Genomic DNA, 19294 nt, shown 5'->3' with positions numbered 1-19294 from the left:
TCAAAATATTCAGGGCTCTATCTGTAGCTCAGTACAGGTTCTAAGCATGCTAGCTAGTCAAATGAAGCGCTAGGCGATATTCGTCTCACCCACTTCGGGCATTCTTGATATAGATCTATTATTCCATTTTCTACAACTCCTGACATGCCAGGATRTGATGCAAAATATAATTTAAAAAAAGTGCTCTCTTTTCAAGAAATCATGCCTTCTGACACACAGAACTTTGCTCTGCTACAGTCAACTTCAGTCCTCTGGAGTTTTAGCATCCCAACTGTCAATGTCAATTAAGTTTTAAAGATTTCCCACCATTCCAAAGCCCTGAAGATTTTTATTTTGCTTTATTTTCTCCTCAAYCTGTTAAAATAATGAGAATTCTTATTCAAGTAGAAAAAAAAATGAGAAACAACTAGCTTTTCCTCAATTTCGTATCATTTCTGTGATTTTTGTAGGGGAGAAGTTGAGCAGTTGGTCTCCCAAATTCCTTGGGCATAGGGGTGGATTCTGACATCAGAGACTTTTTGCAGAGAAAGYGTGAAATGAGAAAAGTCCAAACAGACTCTTAGCAGGAAGAAGAATCGCAACCCACCCATCGACCCATCCACTGCCCTGTGTTAGATGTGGCAAGCAAACATAGCAGGCTCCTCACAGCAGATAAGGATCCCCAGGGACATCAAGAGAAGACATGGAATATCTTTGATTTATGGAGTCAGGGCTTCAAGGTTACTTTACTGGTCAATAGGATATCACAGAGACTCCTCCAACCTTGATCTAAAAATCTAAAGACCAACCAGACAAGAAAGCATGAATCTTTGAAACCAGAATTAGGCTTTTGTCTATCATCAGAATAAATATATCCATAAATTAAATCAATAAGCAATATCTTCTCAAATTAGAATTATAAAAATGCCTGTACGCTGAAATATTATTAGTACATGATATTCAGGATTACTCAGAAAAAAGAGTGAATATTAATGTGCAACTTAGCATTTTGCCTTAACTGGAGTAGAATACACAGTGACTAGCCCTTCAGTGGATATGATATGAAAGAAGTCAAGAATTTATAATAACACAATGACATTTTCATAATTAGGAGTTCCGTTAAGTGGAGAGAAAGCCTGAGCCCAGTCCAGCAGACTCATAACATCTTTCCTAAGAATATTGAGCTAGTGATGACTGCTTATCATCCTATGCTATATCTCTGTGAAGGAAGTGGTAATCTCATTTTTAAAGCACTGTTATGAAACATCATAGATCCAGAGCTGGTTTCCAGTGGTACTGCAACTTTCTATGTGACATTCTGTGTATCAATCTTTTTTTTTTCTTTTGCATTGTAACTCAAAGTTCTAAACATTAAGAATGTTTCACTAGTTAATTTGATCAGGACTATCTTAAGTGATTGCTTCTTAGGTGTTTGGGGGCGAGTTTCTTTATTTTTACATAAGGAGAAGCTAATTGCACATATTTTTTTTTCTGAGAGGAAAAAGTAGATTTTAATAGACTTCTTAATAAGCTACAACATTTTGAAATAAATGTCTATATAAGAGATAATAGTAAACAGTAATGGAATAAAAGCTACTAGATGAAATATATCAGTTATTTAAATAAAATATGCTGATTGATCTAATCAGAAACTCTTTGTGTATTTTCAAAATTAACAGGCATTTTGATATACAGAAGATAAAGGAACTCAAAAAATTCTAGCACAGAAGAAAAAGTCTGTTACAGTACTTACATTACCCTTTACTATCTATTCCACAGGACAGTAGCATAAAGCAAGTATCTTGGTGTTTTAYGTCATTCAGATACTCTAGAGATAGGAGACACACTTTGAAGATATTCTGAGTTGAGGAGCTTTCAATATCCGCATGAGAAAACAGGGTTAGAACTAGAACCTCTTCAGCTTCACACAGCTACAGYTTCTAAAGCACTGAAAGATGGAGAAAGAACTTCTAAGTGGTCTTTTAGGTATATAGAAACCTACTTTAAGAGAGAAATGAATGGAATTTCCTTATTGCCTCTTCCCTTCTCCACAAAAAAAAGCAAGCAACCAAATAAACAGAAAACTTTTGCCCCAACTGAGTACTAAGATGCAAACCTCTATGGTTTTTTTCCATGCGTACATAAGCAACAATCTATTTATTCTGCAGGAAAGGCTGYTTGATACATTGCCTCAGAAGCACTACAAGAAAGGCTGATAGCATACTTCACCATTTTAGAGACAGMGAGGACCACGCATGCTCATTGCAGTTATCACCTAGGAAACAAATGATTGCATCTTATTTTTGGCATAAAGCTGTAGGTGTACGAAAGATCTGAAATACGCTCCCACACAGTACAGAACTCATTCCTCATGATGCCAAGAAGAGTAATGAGCAGAGCCACGGGGAAGCACCTCCTAGCGGTAGCCTGAGAACCACCCACGAGCACCAGACACTGTGTCAGGGCTCCTCACCGCGTGAATTTCCCAGAACACTGTGTTATGGCCTGCGTAACGCAGAAGTCAGACTAGACGGTCATAATAGGTTCTTTGGGCCTAAGATCTCCTAATAAAATCTSTGAGATATCCAGAAGCAGCATGCATCAAGATGTAAAAGCATTCAAATGGATTTTAATGAAACAATTAATTTAAGTGCTCTTCAAATCTTGATGTAAATTGCCTCTGCATCACAGCATTGCAGCAGGTTGCTTAATAAATTGATAGATTTTAAGGTCAGAAGGGACCATTATGATCATCTAAGTGGACTGCTTGCATAGTACAGGCCAGAGACTCTCACCCAGAAATTTTGTAAGTAAAGCCCATAACTCTGGATTAAGTAAGAGCATCTCTTCCTGAAAGGCTTCTAAACGTGATTTGAATTTTTTAAATAACATAAAATTCATGAACTCCTAAATAAATARTTTAATGGAGCATTATCTTGACTCTTAAGATTTTGCATCTTATTTTTAATCTTCAGATTCCGGAATTTAATCCAATCTTTTTCATGCAAACAGCTTCCAATGTAATTGTGACCTGTTACAATACAAACAACTGGATTGTGTATCTTGTGCAGCATTGCTGATAAAAAAGTATATCTCCTTAATTGCCTTTCTTTCTTCTTTTTTCTCTCTCCTTGAAGAGCCACTTCTATAACAAACCTAAGACAAACAAGCACATCCTCACCTTTGTTCCATGGATCAGCATTGTTCTTTGGGTCCGATATATGTCAGCATTTACCAGGTAAATGTAACTTTTGAAAAATTACCTTAGGCTTGATTCTGATATCATTCCCAAGGTCTCCCACACAAGGACTTTCTGCAAAGTAACATTAGACATAAATTTATAGAGATGTGGCTATTTTACCCTGTCTCTCCACGTGGACATGCTTAGTTTATAGCAACAAAAAGACAGTTAATGACATTTTCAAAAAGGAATGAGTTTTTGCAAGATTATTGATGCACTACATATTCACAATCTATCTTATTTCACAGCAGCATCCCTCTGCAGACAAGCCCAGAATGCAAAACTATACCTGGTTCTAACCTTAACACAAATATGAGCAACCTCATGGAAATTAGGGAAGATCACTCATGAGTTATACCCAGAAAGAAAATGAGAGTGATTCTCTTCTAGAGTACTGCATGCACTTTTCTTTCTGTCTCTGCAGTGGCTTGCTCAATGAGGTCCATGGTTAGGGACACATGTATGCTACTATAGCAGAAATAAGAAACGCTAACCATAGTTTACTTCAGTGGGATTCAGTGTGCACATATGGTCTGTCCATATGGAGCTGATTGCTGGATAGGATCCTTCATATGCAAAAGCTTGTGGGTTCATTGATAGGAAAGATAAAACTTTCAATGGGGAAAATTAGCAGAAAAGCAAAAAGTAAAGCTGATGGCCAGATGCCATAATTTTTTTTTCTCCTCAAAGTTCACAAATTAGACACAATGAAAAAATCAGCCACACAGAAATTAAAGTCATGGCTGCCTAGATTTGAGTTGCTCATTAATTCTGGATACCACTCTATGTCACACAACATTAATGCTATAACCAAGACGTATGCTAACAGAATTAATAGATGAAAGAAATGATCCTACGTGGGRATGGATGTTTCTGTTTTTAAGTAAAATAATGGGATAGTTTTATTCTAGCCTTATAACATTTGATGGCTTGTACACTACTTCTTGGTATATGCTGAGGTTAAAAGGATTGTCTAAAAATTCTATGTCTGAGACATCTGCAAAATGATTTCAGCTTTGCAAAGAAGAATGCACACAAATCAGTGTTAATTGCAACATTTGTATGTCTGAGTTAGTCAAATATCTCTAAAGCTTGATGTTAACAACAAAGTTGAAATCGTCATGAGGAATATGGATATCTGGTGCCAAAACAAGGACCAAGGAATAGAAAAGCAAAACATTTCTGGCATCTAAATCACCATTTTGGAAGTCCCAGGCAAAGAAATCAGCTTGACATCCCTCTGAAACATGTTTTTTTGGAACAGTTCTGTTCAGAGAAGCTGTTCAGCATGGCTGACAGCAGTCTCATTACTCCAGTGATAGGTCTGAAGTGAAAGACATCACAAGAGAAGGTTAAAGACAGTGCTTTCACTTGAACAACAGTGATGTTTTGAGATGTAAAGGCTACAGGATGAATAACTGGTGTTCTGTAGGTAGTTTTGTAGAGGAGTAGTTGTATTTAATGGATCACAGCTAAATTCTCTGTCTGTCTCTGCAGCCATTATTAGAATTACTGTGAATTTCTATCCGTGTCTCAGTGAATATCAGACCCTAGAAATACTGTGCTAAGTTTGACGGTTGTTCCTCTAAGTAATAAAGTAATATTACTTGTTCATTTCTATTCTGAGATTCTGGTGTCACTGTTTACAGCATACTGTCCTGTCCCTTCTTTCCTTCTTTTCTTTTTTCCTTTTTTTTTTTATATTACTTGTTCATTTCTATTCTGAGATTCTGGTGTCACTGTTTACAGCATACTGTCCTGTCCCTTCTTTCCTTCTTTTCTTTTTTCCTTCTTTTTTTTTTTTTTAAGTTTTCAAACTACCTGTATGTATTCATGTTAAAACTGTTAGATTGAAAGCAAGTCACACATTCTTTATTCCAGAGTCGGTTTTTCTTCCCAGTCTCTTGTCTGGAAGCTGCTCAGCAAGGGACAGTGCAGAGCTTCTGTCATTTACACATAGTTTTCAGAAACTACCACGTTTCAGGTCAAAACTATTTGAGAACTGACCAGCTAATTCTCATCCTTAGGTTGTTCAGCCCATTTCTGCATTCCTCAGACAGTTTACATKGGATATTGGGAAGGGGAGTATGTGGAAGACTCAACAAAGCAACCCACCTCTTGCCTCTTTTAATTTTGAAAAGACAAGGGTAGCGAGGGAACGTGCATCTGGGAGGCACATTCTGACCAAATGCACCTCCTCACTGGAAGAATGTCGTACACAAACATAGGACATGTTTCTTCAGGACAACGAGCATTTTTTGCATGCATTTATTTGCATTTTTTGAATGTAATGAATTTAGGAGTGGACCAATTCTTATTGAATTTTATAGTTACAACATTTAATCTCTTATTGTCCTTCTGCCTTAGTAAAGGAGATAGATTGTAAAATGTCTCCTCTACAGTAGCCAGAGTCATAACATGTATTAAGTGAAATGATCTATTACACAGGCCACAACACTTTAAGACTGGAAGTGTCGCTTTATAATTAAAGTGTCAGGACAGCTGGGAAGATTTATAAGGGTAATATGATGAAATTATTATTCTGAGCTTTGTCTGTTTCTTGTAAATTTTGTCTGCCACTGGCATGTGTGTTAGCCACATGATATTTACAGCATGGGCTTTCTAAGCCTAGCTTCAGGAATTAATATGAAAAATTGATGTATAAATCATTGAAAAGGAGATTAATAGGATAACACAATAGGAACATTGTCAAAATAAAAATAACAACCTGGCTTCCCAATGTGTTAATTCTRTTTTGGAGGGCTCTGAAGACATAGCACAGGTTTAAATGTGTTATACTTTACACATAACACTGTTGCATCTAGCTGTGTATAGACTCATCTTGCCCAAGGAAGTCCTCCCRTGGAACACAAGTTTAAAGCATTGAGGACACGGTCAAGCAGGRAGAGAGGTGAGTTCGCAAATGGAGATGCTTATTGCTCACAAYGGTGCTTCAATGTCATACATGTAAATAAATTCGGCTTGCATCTGTTCCTCAAAGGTTTTCAAGCTCTAGTTGTGCCACTTTTTAATGTAACTAAATTCCAGTTCAATTTATACGTAAACGTATCATTCAACTTATATCAGTATCAGAATACACATCCAAATGCCTTTCAAAGATTGGATATGTTTTTAACTACTTATAAACACTATCTGCTTTTTTGATTGATTCAGAAAAAAAGGAAAGCAAACTAGGGTAAGATTCYGTTTCAGATTGGGACTCTATCATTTAAGGATCAGGACGGAGGTATTGACATGAGAGCTCAAGTAGATTCCTGCAGCTCCGTTCAGTACTTGGCACCTGGCACCATCCGAGATGCCTTGGGGTAGTTTAGCAGGTCTCCAGCTGCCTTGTCTGGAAAGGCACAAGTCTGTCATGTGTCATATCTTCTAGCCCTCTCCATCTCAAATGGCTTTAACCATCTATGTTGAAGGAGCTGAACTAAGTCCCTACTTAAACTGTGACACTTTCAAGTAGATACTTGCATGTAGATACATAAATTCATACTTCATGATCTCAAGCAAATTGGACTTGTCAGATGAGTTTTGATTTTGAGTTAGTTTCACCTTTTGCTTTCCATGAGGCCACTCAAAGTTGTTATAAAAACCAACATTGCAAAGAAATGTCAAAATAAAGCTGTTATAATTTGAAATGTACYAATTGATGAAATATTTTGCACATGTGAGTTTGTCTATGTATTTGTTTGTTTGTTTTGAAACCAGATTGTGTGTCTTTAGATCTTTAAATAAATATTTAAAAGAAAGAAAGCCATTTTTCATCTATAAACATAGGATTGGCCACTTAAAAACAGGAGMAAATTCAGCTTCAGTTCAACTAAAAGCATAAGAGGAAATTAAGACAGATCAAGGTTTACTTTCAGTATTTTTAATAAAACAGGAATTTTCATTTCAAAATATTTCACACCAACTTTTAGTAAACTAAAATAAAATGACGAGATTAAAAACTTTAAATAAATATTGTGTTCAGCCCAAAATGTAATGAAGAGTTTGGGGGGTTTTTTTGAGAAAAACATTTGGTTTTGGTTTGATTTAAGGCCATTTTTTCATGTTTTTGGTTTTACTGAGAAAAGTAACTATTAATTATTTGAATGTACTCAACAATAAAACTTTAATATTTATTAAAAGAGGATAAAAAAGGAAGATCCTCAGTCTTCCCTGTATTGTTATATTTTTAGATAAGACTATTTCTCTTTCCCACATCTGAATTGTACCCAAAATCTCTCCTCTATCCGTATATAATGTCATAATATAAGCAAACTCAGAAAATTAAATGGTTTCAAATTAAAAAAAAAAAAATACAGTTATTATTCTACCTGCAACATCCCCAAGAAGTATAGAGCAGCTGCAAAACCCTTCTAAAAAAATCCTGATTACTCCTTGGTTCTTTACAAAAGACATAATTTTTTAAAATTATGACTATACATTACTTTTCACACTATAATTTTTAATAAAAATATTTATTTTCATTTACACATATTTAATGACAMCAGATATGACATATTCTATATCTTGGAAACTTTAATACTTTCTTCCAATGAAATTTTTCCCAATTTAATTTTTACTGAATTAAAATCCGGACTTGTTGCAAGCTATTTTCATTTTTGCAAGAAAACCCCACCTTTTTTAATATGGATTTCCAGTTACTGAAAAAATATTTAGGTTAATGAAAGGCTGAAATATACCATAAATCTGATCAAGAATGGAAACAGCTYCCCTGGAAGATTATATTTTCACAATTTAATAAAATATTAATTTGTTTCCAAATTTCCAAGGAAATTTTCTTCGCCTCCAGCAATCTTTTTCTAAGGGGGAACAGGTTTTCAATGAGGAAATAAATTGGAATATACAGATTATCTTGTACATATATCTACTGTATGAGGCATAATATCTGTCTAGCTGCATGCTTACATAGATATCGGTATGTACCAATATGTATATGTATAAACTCCCTTTATAGTCAATAGAAAGAAACAGACATTTCTAGGGTGCAATTCAGATCATGATGAAGTAGCTGTCTAAAAGGGTCATATATATATATATATCAGAAATCAAATTGTCTTTTTCTCTCCACTGTTTATAAAAACCTGGAGTAAAGTGTTCAATACATACTTTCACATTGCCATCTTCACTTTGTAATCTTTGAAAGTGAAATCTATTTTGACAGCTATATACCCCGTATTAAAGGCTTTTAAAATTATTAAGCTTTGAGAAAGAATTGTGATGTTCATGCATTGATTTAAAAAAAAAAGTGGGGGAGAGGGATTTAGGGAAAGAAAATGACATGTTGGAAAAGGCTTCTTATAGAACTCAATTTGAAAACCTTCGYCTGTACTTCTCAGCAAGGAAAGACTTGAAATCAGTCCAAGCATGAATTTCAGCTTGGCACACTCTGAGATAACCCCTTTGTTTGTTGTTTCCATAGTAATTATTTTCCAAAGTCAACATATCTATAGGCTCCTTCAGTCAAAATTGAATATTTTATTTCAAATCATTCATTTTATATCTTCAGCAATATTTCTTTAGAGAGGGAAAAGTACTCCATGTCACTAGTTTGCTTATGTACCTAGTAATGCAGAGTTTTTCTCTTTTTGTAAAATATACTGTTCACTCTTGGAGGGAGAGGCTTAATATTGCTTTTATTTCAGAAGTTGTCTAGAAATTTAATAAAGATTATGAAACAACTGATATTGCCAGAATCTCGTTTCCTCTAATTTGTCAGTACTTAGAAGTATATAGGCAACACAGCTCGCATTTAAAGTAAGAGCGTTTTTCCAACCCACTCCGTGGTAAAGATTGTTTCTATAAAATTGATGTAAACAGTACAGCTGAAGAAATATGTAGAAAAGTTCATTTCTACAGTAGAAGTCTTTGGCAATTCAAACAGCAGTTTATTCGAGGCTATTTTTATTTCCATTGTTTTTAAAAATGGGAAAATGTTGCAATGARGCTCTGCACGTGTCACTCATAGCCCTCTCTGCATACGAAACTGGGCCATGCGGTTTGACAGCACATGGCACTTTCACTGCTCAGGCTTACCRTGGTGGTGCAACACATGGTTAAATGCAAGAGTAAATTCACCCTTCTTGCATCTTCCCCAGCTTTAGATATCAGGTGCTGAGCTGGTCACCTCGTGTTTCTTTWATAGCAAATGGAGAGAATTTGGCACTGCTATAAAGTAGTCAAACTAAACTATCTTGAACATCTGTTTTAGTCACTCATGARTTGATGGCATTTACTCTGAAGGAAGCCCAGAGTGACTAGCTCAGGTTTGGACAACTAACTTCAGGCTGGGGAGATGAATCCCACTTGGAGTTTCATTCATTTCTGTTCACACATTCATGACATCCGCTATATAAATCTATGTGAGTGAAATGTACTGTATGTACTGTTTTATTATTGATAAGTAGAGTGGCAAATGTCCCACAGTCTTTCAGCCACAAGTCAATATCAGTATCTTTAGACTATAGATAATAGAATAAATAAAGATGCAATTCATCAACTGTCAAACATGAAAGACATGAATAAGAAAGACAAAGCATCTAGAGTGGGATACAGCTCACCAAATTTTAGATGTCAGCAATGCAGATATTATACAGCTGAGTAACCTGAGCTTCCCTTATAATCAGTGGAAAGGAATAAGTACTTTATTTGGACTGTTTTAGGTATTTGTTTTGCTTTCAGATAAGATAAGTTCCTAAAATTTCTGGCTTCTCTCCCACAACCATAAAGCATTCCAGATGACTAGATCTAATTCAGATATCTACATCTGATCTGAAGAATTCAACATGTAGGATAGGTTCTCCATTGACAATGATGAGGTTTATCTATATCTGTTTTCTTCAAAAACTTCCTTTTCTTTCTTCTTTGGAGTCCATCAATGAAAGGAGATGGTTCTCCTACACATAAGACAAAAGATCAAATTATTAATTGAATAAAAGTGAAATAAATACTTTACTAGAAACGTTTATATGCGACACAAACTCTCTTTTAAGCTAAATCAAATCAGGAGATGGAGAAAATGGCACTGATCCTCCAACCACTTCTCTTCTGTTTTGTCTTCATGAAAGTTTAATGTCGCTACTGTCAGTTTTGTTACATATTCTCAAACAAACAAAAAGTAGTCTTTGTTTGGCCTTGGGATGGTTTGCTTCTTCTCTTACTGCCTCAGTTTCTTTACCAGAAAATAAAGGCAAAATGCCTAATTGTATCGCATGCCGATATGTAAAGTATTTCATATTTATTAACCATTTGAAGTTCTTTGAATTACATAAAGTATTCAAAGCACAACACGTTCCACATACAACCATAGTGATCATATGGATTCAATGGATTCAAAGCTAATTTAAAAATGCCCTGTGCCAGCAGATTGGTTTGGTGGTTGTTAGCTTTTCCTTGTCTTGTTCAAGTAAACAAGTCTATTAATATTTTTTTCTAATATGCACTGTGACCAAAGAGGAAAGACTCTGAGGTGTCAAAGTTCAGTAGAAGCAGTCTCAACTCACAGCATGCTGCAGACTACTAGGCACAATTTAGGACTCAAATAGGTGCAGTTTCTGTGGATTTTCTAACTATTAAGAATTTACAAGAAATATCTTTGGCCCAGTTCCAATATAGTTAATCGGAGGAGTGCCTTAGAGGCACAAATTGATTTGGTCTGTCTGGGTCAAAGGATTAATAGACCTCAACCCTAAATTATTCAGCATGGTACAGGAATCGAGGGGTGAAATCCCATGGCTTACATTAGGAAAAAAGTTAGACTAGAGGGACTATTGGCACTTTAGTCTTTAAAATGAAGAAGCTGTGAGGTTTTCCCCATGGTATCAATGGTTTCTGGCAGCAACTTTAAAGTCTGTATAAATGATACTGATCATGAAAAGGAAGAAGGCAGTCACAGGGAGAGGGAARGAGTTGGGCTCTCACTTTACCACTGTTATATCGTATACACTGAAGAAGTGGGAGCTTTCATGGGGCATAGGGAAGCGTTAAGCGAAGGAAGGGTATGCCCCTTTACTCCCCTGATAATCCATGCCTAGAAGTTTGTATGCTAAATACAGCTGCAGAATTAACATGCTTTTCCGAGTAGTTGAATTCTATCCATCAGTCTTCTAACATTCAATGTATATGAGCACTGAAAAAAAGCTAAAAAAAATAATAATTCATAAAAGTAATTCCCTTGCCAAACACCGGTAATCCAAATAGCAAGGCTGAAGTCCAAAGTCTTCCAAGCACTGAAAGACTGAAAATGAATTTTGCCCCCATGAAATGAAGACATTCCCAAAAGTAGAGCAGAACTGACACCTACTCCTAGTTCTGGGAGATCCCAAAATATCAGACCTAGAAAACTTGAGACATCACTCCATATAGAAAAGCTCCAGGCAAATGTTTTTTTAAGGAATTTCTGGGCTTTATTGCATTTCCATGAGAGAATCTGATATCAGCTCATGGCATAGAGGCAGGGTTAGCTTTTTAAGCAGTACTTACAAAATAATCACACCAAAAAAAAAGGAAAGAAAAGAAAAACTCTTCCAAAATAAAAATGCACAAATAGATTAAAGTCCATCATTTGCTTCACTGCTCTTTTTTTTGTGTAAGAAAGGAGATTTAGACTAGCCATATATACACTGGCAGTAGTTTTCATGCTATGGTCCATATTCAGTACTTCTCTCATGCCATTCTCATCATTCGTTAGCTGTGGGACCATCTTTGGTCATGTTGATAGGTATGCACTCTCAGGAAGAACTATATCGTCCTGCAGTTTTCACACATTTAAAAGTATTTCAGCTAACATAATGTTAAATATGTTTTTGCCTTATGTGAGTGGAAGACCAAGTCCAAAGTAAATCTGGCTATATTTAATGCTAGATCATGACAAAATTTACTAATATCAAAAAAAATTCTTCCAGTAAAACCTTTATGGTATCTGGCACTGAATTTACTTGAAAAACGTAGTTTATTGTTGGTGGCATTCAGCCCAAATGTCTCTAAATATCGAAGCTAGTGCAAATCAGTAAGTTTTCACTATCACTGAAATAGTGTGTATTTATTATATGCTATTACTGTATTCTAGCTCATTTCATAGAATCACAGAATCAGTAAGGTTGGAAAGGACCTCTGGAGAGGCCCCTAGCCAGTCAACATACACACACAAAATAGCATCCATGCATTTATAATGTAGAGAAATATTTTATCTAGGGAGAGAAGCACATTGTGCCTACCATATGTGAAGACACGGAAATGGGTGACATACAGATCCTGGTATAAGCATGAGGACTTTTGATATTTTTAACGTATGCTTGTAAAAAATGCAAAGAACTTAATAAAGTTCTCCTTGGAAATTCACTCTGAAGTTTTTACTTCTCGTCTCTCCCCTCTGTGACCTACCAGATCAATACTTTAATCACTAATCTGTCCTTCATACTTACCGAGATGAGTCTTTCCCCTCAAGACTTTAATGATTTTGATGGATCTGCATTTTTGAAGAAATCATATTTTGAAAAGAAGACTTTAATGATAACTTTGCTCTAGGGCCAAGTCCATCCTTTGTGACTAATCATAAATGTTAATTTTAATATTCTAGTCAGAAGAATCTCTTAAACGTATCTCAGCAACACTAAACATATTTCTTCTTAAATTAACATCTTGAATTTGTCTTACTTCGTACCTTGGTACTCTACAAAACTAATCCATGCTCTCTTCCCCAACTATTTTTGGTATCTTCTGACTGTATCTTGTCTGGCTTGGGGAGAAGAAAGGACTTACAGAAATGTACTGGGGTTTTCATTTCTTTCAAGTGTCTTTGTAGGAACACTAAGTCTCCCAGGACCTATAAACGGTGACAAAGATGATGTTTACAGTATCAGTGTGAAACTCCTCRAAGAAGTCTGTTTCAAGGATTGCATTTTTTTTGTCTAGCTCTTTACTTTTTCTTCYGAGAACTAGAAAAAAGATCTACTTTTTCATTTGTGAAGGAGATTCAAAATCTAACGGTAGCCACTTCGTGAATTCTCCTTTCTAATCACTCTCAGATCCTTGCTATTGAATTTGAAAGAGATACAGGTTGTAATCTGTGCTAAACATATCACTGGCTTCAGCAATATTTAATCTAGTTTCATCACAAGAGTGGTCAAACTGAATGATCATGTTGTCTAGTAGCCTACCCCCACAAGGAACAAGAGTAAATGGGCTAAATGTGTAAGAACAGCAACATGTAGTGACCWTTCTCTAGAGCGATCTCCCTCAAGCAGTTTAGGGTTCAGAGACTTGCTGAGCCAGAGGTAGTGTGATTGGGCTAAATAGGCCTTGATAAATACTCTTCCTGAATCTTTCTGGTCAGTTTTTGAACCTTGAAAAATTTACAACCTTGAACTGTCCTGTACCAAGGTTTCTAACAGATTAACTACAGGAATAAAAATTTCTTTCTGCATGATTTGAGTGTACTGCATTCTGATAGCAAAGAATAAGRGAAAAAATGTGAAAAATCGTTCCCTATTCACCTTCTCTGCATTACTTAAAACTTTCAGCTGTTATCAGAATCAGGGTACACTACWTTGGAAGAATTTTTTTCCCTCAGATGCTTAATATCTTACTAAGATGTTTTGTTCTTTATTCAGAGAGTTTGCATCACAAGAAACTGTTTTTCCTATCTCCTACTTGCATTAAATTGAAGTTGAATGTCAAGGTCTTATTTATATATTTATTTAACYGTGGTTAATTAGTAAAGTTCTGCAGAGAAAGTCCAATTCATTACATTCTGATCCTTCATTATACTGATTATTTGGAAGGGAGAAAAAATCAGAGAGTACATCCAATATTTCTGAGTCTTTTGTGTAGCTGGGCCTTTGAGTACTGTCAGAGAGTTATGGAAGGTTAATAAGATTTTTTGAATTCTAAACAATGTATGTCTTTTTCTCTTATCTTCCACATGCTGTAGAGAGGTTTAAATTAATAGAAATGTGAGTGGAGCTATTATAATTGCCTACTTTATTATCTACATTTTCTCCCCGCAGTGATCTAGGACTGAAGAACCACATGATCTTCTCCACTGTGCAGAGCAGGGAGAAGCAGGAGGAAGYCAGACGCCAGTCACCCTCCCACCAGCGCTTTGGACTTCTGCRGTTGACTGTTCCTCACCCGTTGCAGCACAGTAGGCTCCTGCATGAAAATCTGGCAAATAAGCAAATTTGTGGGTAGTGGGCTGGAARGTTAGGCAACATTCACTCTCCACAGTTTTTTTCTCTCACAGTGGCTCACAGAAAGTGCCTGTGCATTGCAGCCTCGGTCAGCCTGGTTTTATTTGATTTGCTCCTTATACAAGAGGATGCTCCTCAAGCAACAAGATGTAGCAGTTTCAGGCAAAGCAAAAGCTGTGGACTTTAAGAACTCATTACAAATAAAAATTCTTTGAGTTTATAGAGCTCACATGCAAGTTTACTCGGCCAAATTGTTTTTCAAGGCCACAGGAGAATAAATATTCCAGGATAGGAGAGTACTAAAAGGACTAAATCCAGGATAAAAGAGTATTCAAAGGACAAAATCTGAATGGAACATGTGAGACTGATTCCTTCTGTACATATTTTTTCCACAGTTAGTCACATCCAGTGTGTTTTTGCATTTTAAGAGCTGATATATAGATATGAAAAGAACAGCTATTTTTCTCATCCAAAAAGTTTTRACTCACCTTAGCAAATCTCTGAGACATATTTTAGAGCAATTGTAGCATTCTCCTCACAGTTTTTGAGTATTTAAAGGACTGTTTGGTAGCATGTTAAAAGAACCAACTTATGGCTAAATRGATGTATGTTTAGACATATAGAGAAAAATATGAATATGAACTCTCTGTCTTACRCACAGATACCCCTTCCATCTGCAAGGAAAGGCAAGGTTTCACAGAATCCAGCTGAGTCCTGCACACGAAAGGTTATATGAGGTCACTTCAGCCTCAGAGGGTCCCATCTGGCTTATTCCCACATACCTGTCTTGACTGATTCTCTCATTGCTTTTCCAAATTTATTTTTTGACACTGCTTAGCCCTGTTTGCCTTAGCACCAGGAGCTACTGAGATTTGCTCTGTGCTAAATGTCATTCTCATGTTTTCTAATATACTATCTGATTATCTGTTTTCTGAGGCACACACACGCACATGCACACACACCCCCAAAACTAAAACAACAACAAAAATAGGAAGCCACTATGAATTTTTATTATTTTTCTGTGTCTCTGCAGAGCTGGATAAATGGAGCAGGACAATTCTGTAATAAAGGCCTAGAGGAATCTAGGAATAGAGTGTGGCACTTMTTAGATAAGTTGTTTCTGAAGAAGAGGCATGCGCGGTGGGAAACAGTCGACTTGCAGGGAGGTAAGTTTATGAAAGTACTTTGRGAAGGAGGAGTACGATCATAGGTTATAACCACTAGAGTAAGATGCAGCAATGATTAAGGCATAGCTGAGGGGGGGCTGTCACAAGGACTGTGGATGTGGTTTTGCAAAATGGGTGAGCCCTCTGAAAGACCAAAGACCAGTCTTGTTTCTCCCCTAGTGATTTCCCATGCTACTTTTACATCAGTCAGAGCACTTGTGTAACCCCTGAGCAGGCCAGTCCCCCATGGAAAATAAGCAGAACATCAACCCAGCAAAAAATGTAAATAGTTTTCTTGAAGCTTATGAAACAACTTTGCTGTGCTGTCAGTCTCAGTAAGCTGTTAGCTGAATCAGGGATTTCCTGAACCACCTCACTATTACCCACTTAGTTAAACCTGGGTCCTAGCCTGCCATCAAGATTAAATTCACAGATCACTCGCACAGTAGTAAAAAAAATTGTACAGTACTTTTCCTTTGAAAGCTGATAGGAAGCATTCAAACCCACTTACCTAAATTTCCACTCTGCCTAGGCTGTTCTGAAAAGCCAGAACTCCAGGTTGCATGTTTCAGCAAAAAGCTGAAAGCTGAGGTGGAGTGGAGTGTAACAAAATTATAGATAATATTGCTTCAGCATCCCCCGTAGTTGCTGTCCTGTCATCAAGACTGGTTGAGATCTGACAGATTTTGTGTGACCTGCAGCAAAAAAAYTAAATCATCTAAATCATATAAATTGGTAGCTTAGTAACTACTTTAATACTATCATCAGTCTATAAACAAGGCAAAATTCCTTTTTGTCTTTTGCTGCTGCTTTTATAGTTCTATTGTTCTGATTGCAGAATCTTTTGATTTAGAATCTATAATATTTAGCCTGTGTTTTGAGATAAGATCAGCTTGAGTACTTTGTTCAGAGGCTTTAAGTCTGTCTCTTGAGCTCCCAGTATCAGAGCAAAAATGCTGTGGCCACTGGCATATCAAACCATCGATACAACAGAACTCGGAATTGGCTCAATGTTGTTAAAAGGACAGATCGACTTTTTTTCCAGTAGGCTTTATACCCTATCAAATACCATCTAYCCATACCTTTAAGTTTATACCAGAACAGGCACTTCTCCTCTTGCAGGGAGTATAAAACCAACATAAAACTATAGCCCTGGCCTCGTCTTCGCCGACTGATCCAGCAGCGCTGAGGCTGGATGTTTACGCATGGCCCATATCGCATCACTGTCAGGAGGCGGCCGATCCCCGAGTGCAGCAACCGCTCCTAGCGGTCACGATAACAAAACGCTGTGAACATCTGTGACTTCTTTCTGCAGGAGTTCAGGGGAAGGACTGCTGAGGGGAAGGATTTGCTTAAATTGCTGCGTGAGCCAAGTTTAATCGAATTTTATCTGCGCTGACTTTCAGATTAGAAGCCCATCACCCCGGTCATGACTGAATATGCTCACAGGTACATACGTTAGCGGTGCTGACTGGATATTGCTACTCTGGAGATAAGAGTTGATTACTTAACAGCATTCAGAATCATTTTTCAGCCTGAAGTTATTCCTTTCATACACCCAAACGGSTTTTTAAGCTTTATCTTCAAATATCATTCCAAAAGGTGTGGAAGCATTTGTCTTAGACTAAAAATATGACTACTGGTAATTTATAGTCTATTTTTAAGTAATGATCTTTGAGTTTTAGTAAAGATCCTTGATTAAGAGGAATGAATTTAGTGAAATTCTTACTTTCCTATCAGATTTCTTTCAGTAACTAAATATAAAGAATTATTTGTAAATAGAAATGGAATATTTTCGTCTTTCTTTGTGTAATGCTTAAATATCTGGCTGCTTCATGGCTTTAATGGTAAGTGGGACTCTTCTTAACCTTCACCTACTCACTTACCAGCAACCAGGAGGCAAATTTTTAATTCTTGTTTTGACCGCAACATGGTATCTGTGATGTGTATGAATGTTACCATCTTAAATCCACCTCTCTTTTTCATCTCRTGGCTCTAGTTGTATACTCAGATACACTTATCTTTCTCTTTTTCTAAAACTGGGCCACCTTCCCTTGCAGATTTCAGACACAGACATTTCAAAACCCTCATCCCAGCATCAGGCCTCATTAAGCTGTGGTACAGAGGATTAGTCTGACAAGTCAAGGAAAGGAGTATGGCCTCTTTGGGAGCAAGCTCTTCTCGGTGATGAGATCCCTTGCAGAGTGCTGCAGCCTCTTGAGCTGAGCGCTTGTGCTGAGCTGGGCTCAGATCGCTGATGAACCACTGAGGAGACTTGTCACTCCATCCGGCACATGGGCCATAGAGCAGGAGTAAAAACCAATGTTTTGTCCTTCAGATGAATGAAATGCAAGCTCAGTGGGGCCACAGACAGTTGACGAATCTCAGATGAATATTTGAAGCTAGACATCTTGTGACAGTGTGTGAGGACACRGAAGGTGAGCAGCAGATAAGGACCAGAGAGTATAATTTGAGACTGTTGGTTTCTCGAATCAGATTTCCTGACTGGTTAATGGACTATCTTATCTTTCATTCATTAGTTTGATTTGCCACAGTTTGATACTGAATTTTTTAAATAGTTACATTTATGTTCCTCTCTTTTTTTTCCATCTCAATTTTCTTTTTTTTCTATTCAACTTGAACAATTGAACTGTAAAAGCACAGATTTCCTAAAAAAAGTGTAAACAAGTAATTTTAAAAAACTTCTAACATATATTGACAGTTGCTAACCTCACAGTGTCATCCAAGCGTTGGAAGTTTTGAAAACCCACTAATTTCACCTGAAATTGAGACTGGTTCAGTGCTAGCAATCCAGAACTGAAATTTACTCCAATGTCTTTTGAATTGAGAAAAAATCTTCTGAAGATCAGCCTGGTCAGACCTGAGGAACCAAGAGTTATTTTTGCAAGGTTAATATGAACTCTCAGGTAATACTACTGATTGTTATTTGGATTGTTCCTTTCCTTTGCTATAACCATATCAGAAAGTCACAGGTGGTCTCTGTAAGAACAGTCTGGTTTAGCAATTAAAGTATAGTGCTGGAAATCTCTTCTTTATGCCACGAGTAAGCTAGCATGGGAATTTGATAAAGTCATCTCACTGCTCTGGGTCTGAGTAGTGAGTTTTCCCATCCATAATTTTTGACTTCTATAAAGCACTACAGGACCTTCTGAAGAATACCAATCTATAGGTAATAAATATTATCATTACTGTGTTCCTCACTGAAACTGATACTTTAAATCCTCTAACTGAAACTTGAGGGTGCAGTTAAGATTTAGCAAAACTCTGTGCTAGTCCACTGATGAAGACTGCCCTTTCTATACCCAACCATAAAGCATCTCCTAGTGATTTATTCCTTGGAGTCGAATAAAGCTGGATGTGCTGATCACCAGATTGCTGTACTGCACCTTCTTGAATGCAGAAAGCGGTATGTCTTAATCACGCTGATTTGATGGGCCAGTTAGCCTTTWGTGGACCTCAAATGGATAAGTCCTGATCCATATTCAAATGCAAAGACTTAAGAGGTGAGAACTGGGTCTCTCAAGGCATGCAATGTGGTTATGTCAATCCATTGGTGGTGGGCTCACGAGATTTCGCAGGCAAAGAGAGTAAACTTAGCTCATCCACAAACTTAGTCCGATGTGGTTGTGTTAAATGGACAATAAAAGAAGAAGTGAGGGGCTGAAGCATAAGATAAA

Source organism: Rhea americana, unplaced genomic scaffold, assembly GCF_003343005.1.
Source record: "Rhea americana isolate MKP2758 unplaced genomic scaffold, rheAme1 scaffold_208, whole genome shotgun sequence".
Classification (NCBI taxonomy): Eukaryota; Metazoa; Chordata; class Aves; order Rheiformes; family Rheidae; genus Rhea; species Rhea americana.
This window is presented reverse-complemented; position numbering follows the sequence as displayed.